Source organism: Zalophus californianus, chromosome 1 (genome assembly GCF_009762305.2).
Source record: "Zalophus californianus isolate mZalCal1 chromosome 1, mZalCal1.pri.v2, whole genome shotgun sequence".
NCBI classification, from domain to species: domain Eukaryota; kingdom Metazoa; phylum Chordata; class Mammalia; order Carnivora; family Otariidae; genus Zalophus; species Zalophus californianus.
This window is the reverse complement of record NC_045595.1, coordinates 144,243,090-144,251,882: the sequence shown is the minus strand read 5'-3', so window position 1 is coordinate 144,251,882 and position 8,793 is coordinate 144,243,090. Positions and strand designations below refer to the sequence as shown.

Here is an 8,793-nt window from a genome sequence, read left to right as displayed (position 1 = left end):
ACCTCAGAGACTTAATACAACCAAAACTCCTTACTTATGTTGTATGTTCATAGAAGGATTGATATGGCCCTGCTTCACCTTGTCTTTACTCCATGACCTAGGCTGATAATAAAGCCCCTGTGTGGGACATTGCTGGTCTTATAGAAGGAACAGAGACATGGCAAACCATATCTTGGATGTTAGAGCTTTTCACTGGCCAAAATAAATCATGTGATCATGCCTGACATTACCAGGGAAAGGAAGTACCATCCTCCTGCAGGAGGAGCATTATAGGGAGGGACAGTGAAATGTTGGTTACCCCCAGCACAAGCTACTGCAGAACTCATCCTTGAAAGCAGCTGAAAAAAAAAGTTCAGTGATAGGCCTTTGGGACCATCTATGTAGAAATATTTTCTCAATATGTTAGGTCACCATAAAACCATAAACAGATTAATCAACCAAATATGAGCTCTGACTATTAATCTGTAGTTCAGCTATTTCTCACATGGCTAAATTTATGTAGTGTGCTACAGACCAGCAACAGGAGGTAAACACTGATTTCATGATAATTAAAGGTTCTCCAAACAACACTGGGGAGGCCGGCAAGTCTGGTATGTGGGGAGTGAAATACTGGTTCTGTGGATTTCACAGGTTTTCTGTGGGGCTCGGACATGACATCATGTGTGATAAGACTGTAGGAGATGATGGTGTCACTGTGAGCAGGAAGGAACTCCTGAGGAGCAGGGAGCAGAGTTCACTCACCTTTGAATCCCCAGCACCTAGCCCAGCTAGCATATAGTAGAATCTAAATAAATACTGATGGAATGAATGATTAAATGAGGACACATGTAAGGAAATTTGGTTCAGGTAAGGAAAAAAAAAATGTCCAAATCCATACTTGAAAATGATGGTTAAACTCTTTCTATGAAGCCAGCATAACCTGAACTGACAAAAATGATGAAGGCAGACACAATACAAACCAACACTTCTTATGAAAATGAATCTATTAGCCTTAAACAAGGAGCTTTACTTATGGTAATGGAGTAGATTGTATTGGACCAACCCTCCTGCGGTAAAAATTATACACTTTGAAGAAGATGTTTTTAAAAAAGCAACAGTTGAAGTCACCTAAGAGCAGACAGAAATTGGAGGGGCATTCACATTTAGAAGAAAGGGGTGGCACAAGGTGAGCCATCGTTTTTTAAAAAAGTTTTTTATTTGGTAAAGAAAGGAAGAGTATTAGAGAATAAAACAAATGAAGGTAGAAGGAATTTTTTAATTTTTCTTGTTCTTAAATGATATAAAATGTACCCATTTGTGTAAGCAGTAATAATAGTGATGTATTGGGTGGACATAGCTCTGGAGAAGTGAAACAAATGACAGCACTATCATAAGGGAGAGGAATCCTCTGTTGTAAGAGACCCACACACATACATGAAAAGTGGTATAATGTTATTTAAAGATATACTCAGATTAATTTAAAAACGTATGTTGCAAACTCTAGGGCAATCATTTAAAAAATGTAATAAAGAAGTATATTTGATATGTTAAGAGGAGAGATAAAATGAAATCATATGAAATATTTATTTACAACCAGAAAAGCCAGAAAGAGGGAGGGAAAAAATGAAACAAAGAACAAATGTAATAATAGAAAAGAGTTACAAATATGGTAGATATATTCATCCAACTGTATCAATAATTGCTTTAAATGTGAATGGTCTAAATATATCAATTAAAAGGTTTTTTGACTGAATAAAAAAAAAAAAGACTGAACTATGTTACCTACAAGAAACCCACTTTAGATATAAAGACTCAGATATATTAAGCACAAACAGATGAAAAAAACTATACCATGCTAATGCTAAATGAAAGCAAGCTGGAATGACTATATTAATTTCAGACAAAGCACACTTCAGAATATAGAAAACTATCAAGGATAAAAAGGGTCATTACATAACGATAAAGGGATCAATTCTCCAAGATATAACAATCCGAAACGTGTAGGCATTTGACAACAGAACATCAAAATATGTGAGTCAAAAGCTGCTATAATTCAAGGAGAAATAGACAAAATCCACTATTACAGTTGGAGCCTTCAACACACCTTTTTCAGGAATTGATAAATCAAGCAGACAGAAAATCAGTAAGGATGTAGTTGACCTGAATGGCATTATCAATCAGCTTGATCTTATTGACATTTCTAAATATTTCTAAAATACTCCATCCAAAAACAGCAGAATTTACATTCTTCTTACATGGACCGTTTGTGAAGATAGAGCACATCCTGGGCCATGAAACACACCGTATAAGACAAATGTAAGGGAACAGAAATCATACAGTGTATTCTCAAATCACAATGGAATTAAATTAAAAATCAATAACAGAGAGATAGTTGGAAAAATCTCCAAATATCTGGAGTTTAAGCAATACACTTCTGAATAACACATGAGTCAAAGAAGAAGTCTCAAGAGAATATTTTTAACCAAATGAAAATAAGAATACAACTTAACAAAATGTGTGGGATGCAGAGGAAGCAGTGCTTATAGAGACGTTTATAGCATTGAACGTATATGTTAGAAAGAAAGATTTAAAATTAATAATCGAAGCTTCTACAGTAGGACACTAGAGAAAGAAGAGCAATTTAATCCTAAATCAAGCAGAAGAAAAGAAATAAAAATTAAAGCATATAATAAACAAAGTTGAAAACAGGAAATCAATATAGAAAATCAACGAAATCAAAAGCTGGTGTTTTGAAAAAAATCAATGAACTTGATAAATCTCTAGGCAGACTAACCAGAAAAAAAAAACCAATATTAGAAATAAATGAAGGCTCATCTACTGATGAGTTACTGTGAGTAGCTCTATGTTCACAGATTTAATAACTTAGAATAAATGAAATAATTCCTTGAAAGTCACCAACACCAAAACTCACACAGGAGAAATAGATAATCTGAATAGGTCTACTATCAATAAAAAACGAATAACCTTCAAAAAGAAAAGGCACCAGGGCCATATAATTTTACTCATGAATTCTACCAAATATTTAAGGATGAAATTATACCAATTTTTCCACTATCTCTTACAGAAAATACTGATTCATTAATTTAAACAAACATCCACTACCAGTGAAAGATGTTAATAATAAGGCAAATTGTGTGTGGGAGATTTTGATAGTGCCCCCCAAACATAAATCACTTAGATATTTATCTAACAAAATATGTCCAAGAACTTCTATGCTGAAAATTAAAAATTGATGAGGGAAATTAAAGACGTAAATAAATGGAAAGATGTACCACAGCTAAGAGTTGGAAGACTTGATATCGTTAAGATGGCCATTTTCTCCAAAATGACCTCTAGATTTCTCACAGTCTCAAACAAAATTCAAGTGGACTTTTAAAAAACACAAATTGGGCGCCTGGGTGGCTCAGTCGGTTAAGCCACTGCCTTCAGGTCGGGTCATGATCCTGGAGCCCCCGGGATCGAGTCCCGCATCGGGCTCCCTGCTCGGCGGGGAGTCTGCTTCTCCCTCTGACCCTCCCCTCTCTCATGTTCTCTCTCTCTATCTCATTCTTTCCCTCAAATAAATAAATAAATAAATCTTTAAAAAATAAATAAATAAAAAACACAAATTGGCAAGCTGATTGTAGAATTTATTTGAAAATACAAAGGCTTGGAAAATCCAAATTTTTTTGTTATGTTCAGTTAGCCAACATATAGTACATCATTAGTTTCTGATACAGTGTTCAATGATTCATTAGTTGCGTATAACACCCAGTGCTCATCACCACAGGTGCCCTCCTTAATACCCATGAAAATCCAATTTTTTTAAAGAATAAAATTGGAGGGGGGGCGCCTGGGTGGCTCAGTTGGTTGAGCGACTGCCTTCGGCTCAGGTCATGATCCCGGAGTCCCGGGATCGAGGCCTGCATCGGGCTCCCAGCTCAGTGGGGAGCCTGTTTCTCCCTCTGACTCTCTCCCCTCTCATGCTGTTTCTCTCTCGCTCGCTCTCTAATAAATAAATAAAATTTAAAAAAATTAAAAATTAAAAAATTAAAAAAGAATAAAATTGGAGGACTTTCTACACTCTCCGAATTTATTTTGTTTTTTTTAAAGATTATTTATTTGAGAGAGAGAGAGAGCGCGTGTCCGCGCGCATGTGTGTGGGGGAGGGGCAGAGGGAGAGGGAGTCAAGCAGACATGCGCAGCCAGATCGAGGGCTCTATGAGCAGCATGATGCCGGGCTGGATCTCATGACCGTGAGATCAGGCCCTGAGCCGAAACCAAGATTCAGACGGTTAACCAACTGCGTCACCCAGGTGCCCCTATACTCTCCAATTTTAAAACTAACTATAAAATCATAATGATAAAGATGGTACCATTTCAATGAAAAGATAGACATGGAAATCAATGGAAAGTACAGAATTCAGAAATAGCACCACACATATTTGGTCGCTGGATATTCTGCAAAGGAGCCAAGGCAGTTTCTCAGAGGAAAGAAAAGTCCTTTCAGCAAGTGTTCAGTCAAATGGCTACCTCTATGGGAAAAAGTGGCATTCACCCTTGTGTCACACCATACAGAATAACTAACAAGACAGGGATCATAGACCTAACTATATCACTTAACAATACGAGAGTTCTAGAAGAATATAGAGGAGAAAATATTTGCAACCTTGGGAGTAGGCAAAGATTTCTCAGAACCAAGAAAGCACATTTCATAAAAGTAAAAAAAAAAAAAATGAATTTGAAGAATTGGATTTTCTCAAAATTATAAACTTTTGCTCTTTGAAGGACACATTAAGAAAATAATAAGGTATGCCACAGACTGGGAGAACTTCCTTTGTGCAAGATTATTCCCTATGTCCACAGAAAGTTGTGGTGGGCTGGAGAAGATCTAAGAAGGCAGGGTAGACTACAAACCTACGAAAAGAACTCTCCAAAGTATAGAGAGACCAAATATGAAAGGCACAAACGCAGATGTGTTGGCCAAATCCCAGAATAGGCAATGAGGAAAGGCTGTTAAAGCGGACACCTAGGGCAAATCATAAGAGCTGCCACTTCCCCTAGAGAGGAGGAAATGTTTTGTTTGTTACTCTGAGCAGTGGCACTTTAGGTCAAGAAGGAGTTATATCTACAACATGTTAAGGAAATCTGTGAATGCTTGAGTGAACCCTTGCCATTCTAAGGTTGATGGCAATCATGCCTGGTCAGCTTTGTGCTGGCCCCTTCCTCCCCCCTCAGGCTTTTACCCTCCCCTCCCCTTCCCATATTCCTGACCTGTGGTCTAAGGAGAGGTAGTGGGGAGGTTGGAGATGGAATGTTGCTAGCAGGGTCTGAGTTTGATCTATGTGTCCATCCTTTTCCCATGTGACTAGCTCCAGACCACATTCTCTTTGCCAGTGACTAGCCAGTGGTCACAGGGCCCTTTCCTGACCAGTTCTGGGGGAAAGTGCCTGAAGATCATCTCACACCTCTTCCTATGCAGAATAGCTTTGCTATCACTTCATTACAGTTAAGACTTCAAACTATAGTTGACTCTTGAACAACGTGGGGGTTAGGGACATGAACCCCCCCCACAATGGAAAATCTGTGTGTAACTTTGACTCCCCAAAATGCTTAACTACCCATAGTCTAGTATTGGTCGGAAGCCTCACCAATAACATAAACAATTGGTTAATATATATTTTTTGTATGTTATATGGATTATATACTGCATTCTTACAATAAAGTAAGCTAGAGAAAAAAAAGTGTTATTAAGAAAATCATAGGAGGAAATACATTTAGAGGACCATACTGTAATTTATCAAAAAATATCCACATATAAGTGGACACAGTTCAAACCTGTGTCGTTCAAGGGTCAGCTGTAACGCTAATTCTTAGTTGGCTTGAAAAAGTCCAGCTAAGAGCCATGCTCCGTCCTCAAGCTGCTGACATCAGGTAGGAGAAGAAGCAGGGTGGTTTCCATAGTTTTGATGGGCTAGCCCAGACTGTGTGCTCTGTCTTCTGAACACACTGAAAGACAACAAATCAAACTCTGAACACTTCAGTGAATCCTGTGTCAAGGGACATTTATCTCCCCTGATCAACTTGCATGCCTTTTATTAAATAAGCTCAACTCCATTACTGTCTTGTTCCACACACTCTCGAGGTAGGTTCTACTAACCTAGGTTTTCAGTCAGGATTCTCTAACCCCCTACCACCTGCAACTGTTGTGCCCTTATTTCAGCATTTTCCCTTTGATCATCATGCCCGAGCCTGTAACCATGCTTTAATTGAGACAATGAAGCAGAGGGCTCTTCGCGGATGTAGCTATGTGAGGAGGAGGTCGGGTGACTGTCACTGACCAAGTGGGGCACAGAACCGGAAACAGGATGGCAGGAGGGTGATCGTAGCCTGTCTCAAATCTGGGTGTCACGACAGACTCTCCCTGGATCCTGTCTCAATAGTGAATGCTCTGTTCACGTGACCCAGGAGATGGGGGATGGTGGTAGTGAGGGTCCTTAGGGATAAGGGACTGATTCAGAATAAGATCAAAAGATCAAGGGCACTTCCTCCAAAATAATGAGCATTCAGGTCCGAGTAGAAATGGCCCCAAGACCCCGTGGCAGAGATGGCAGCACTTATTTTTGTTTAGGGATCAGTATAATGTGCTGGGTTTGGGACTCATCAACCTTTTTAATTGCTGCTAAATAATCAGTTAATATGGAAATGTACCTGCCCTCCCAGGCAAGCCATCTGTGTGATCCCCTGGTGGCTCTGGGAGGGTCTGATGGGGGGCTGTGGAGAGCCCTCCAGCCCTGTCTGACCCCAGCAGAGCCGCTGGGCTCCCCAGGGCCCATGGGGAAGGCCCCTCTCTGGCTTCCAGACAGGAGGGAGGATGGCTCCTTTGAATTGGCAATTCAGGCACAGATGGAAAGGGCAAGCACAAAAGTGTAAAGTCCATGCTCTGAAATTATATCTGAGCAGAAAATGAGGCAGCCAGACAGCTATTCTAAGAGCCAAAAACCCAGTAGTTGCCACTTGGGGGCGGGGTGGGGGGCGGGGAGAGGAAAGCTACAGAAATTATTACCCTTTTTCATGTGGTCAGCAGCTCTTCTCAGTCTCCTGTGGCCTCTGGAACCTCATCCGACCCTGACATCTGGACATCGCACTGATCTGGAGGCCAGCAGATGAGGCTCCACCAAGAGCAGCCTGTAAGGTCTGGGTCACGAGAACTGCTTCACAAGGGTTATGCAATGACGGATGGCCATCCAGCCAGCAAATACGTATCCAAGGCCCACCAGGTTCCAACCAGGGCATGTGAAGAAGATCAAGACAGAATTCTTGCCCTCAAGAAACGGAGGTTCTGGGGGAAAACAACTTCCCATTCTTAGCCATTAGCACCTTTCCTCTCTCCACCTTCTCCTTTAGGTTCCTTCTTTGGCTTAAGTGTCACTACCTCCAGGAAGCCTTCCCTAACCCCCCCTCCCCAGCAAGCTGGATTAGATCTCCTGTTAAATATTCCTGTCGCCCTCCTCTAGTCCTCTGTCGTCCATATTAGCATACCTGTTATTCCTTGTTCAGTGTATTATTCACTGGACCTTAAGCATCAGAAAGGCAAGGACCATCTTGAGCATCGCTATGTCCCTTTCACTGAACACAAGCCTGGCACAGAAGAGGCACCTGAGGAAGAGTTGATGAATGCAAAAGCCAAATCCTTATCTTTACAGACCAGGAACCAGATGTCCAAAGAGACAAGGCTTACCAAGACCACCCTGCATGCTGATGAGCCGGACGGGGACATCATAGCGTCCTGCCTCCAGCCCAATGCTCTCCTGGAAGAGGGAACTTCTTCTGTGTGGCTTCTGCAGTCCCTGAGTGGGAAAACCTGGCCTGCAGGGCCAGGGCAAGTGAGAGGATGCTGTTTGATTGCCAGGAAGTTTGGCGGGGGGGGGGGGGGGGGGGGGGGGGGGGGGGGGGGGGGGGGGGGGGGGGGTGGGGGGGGGGGGGGGGGGGGGGGGGGGTCCACCTCCCCCATCGGTCTCCTTTGTACTCTGCTGCCACTTCATGAGGGTGTCCTCCCTGACACTACCAGTTTCTTAGCAAACATCAGAAGTGTTGAAAAGCTGTCACTATCCCATGCCACCAACCCCAGGCCCCACTCTGGTTGTCTGTGAGGCCTAGGTGTTTGTCCGTGGGCTGCATGAACCCTGGACAGGTCAAGGTCTTTGGAGAAGGCACGGAACTCAGTGCATAGGAAACCAGCAACCACAGGATGAATGGGACTCATCCCAGCTGCACACTAATAAGCACAGCTGCAACTTTTTATCTGGACCCATTTTTGTTTGCCTTTAAATTTCCCCAACTCTCCCTCTTTGGAGAGGCAATGTGAGGCTTGCCCTCCTGTCCTCTTGTTTGTCTGCCTCTTAAATAAACCCTTTCCTTGCTGCACACTGCATGTCTCAGCGTGGTCTTTGCTGCAGGCAAACTTAGGTTCCGTGACAAATTTGGTGAGCCCGCCAGGAGCTGCCTGTGGTTCGTCAGCCCCCAGATCGTAAGAGGAGTCCAGTGACGAGGCCAAGCAGCTGCCTAGGCTCTTTGTCCTAGGGACAGTCCCCGGGGCCCCGTGCTGACTGGGCGCCACCAAATTTCGGGCTGAATTTAGCTTCTGTACAAGGAAACCGGTTTTGGTTTCAGTTTGGGCAGACGTCTCTTGGGGAGCACTTCGTGTGCCAAGGCACGTGAGCTGATTTCTTCCTCCCACTCGGTTTGGCTCTCTTACATTTCTTCCATGTGGTAGCCTCCGAATAGGGGGGTTTGGTTCTCCTAGCCTTCTTT

The 8,793-nt window shown here is 42.5% G+C and overlaps 1 long non-coding RNA gene across 1 annotated transcript; it reads right to left on the bottom strand.

Annotated features, from left to right (window-relative positions):
- Nucleotides 1-5,883: 5,883 nt before the first annotated feature.
- LOC113916157 lies at nt 5,884-7,828 on the bottom strand. The gene is made up of 4 exons (XR_003517853.1): nt 7,721-7,828; nt 7,522-7,638; nt 7,046-7,321; nt 5,884-5,988 (listed from the first exon to the last, which is right to left on the bottom strand). It is a non-coding gene; the product is annotated as an uncharacterized LOC113916157 (long non-coding RNA).
- Nucleotides 7,829-8,793: the final 965 nt, after the last annotated feature.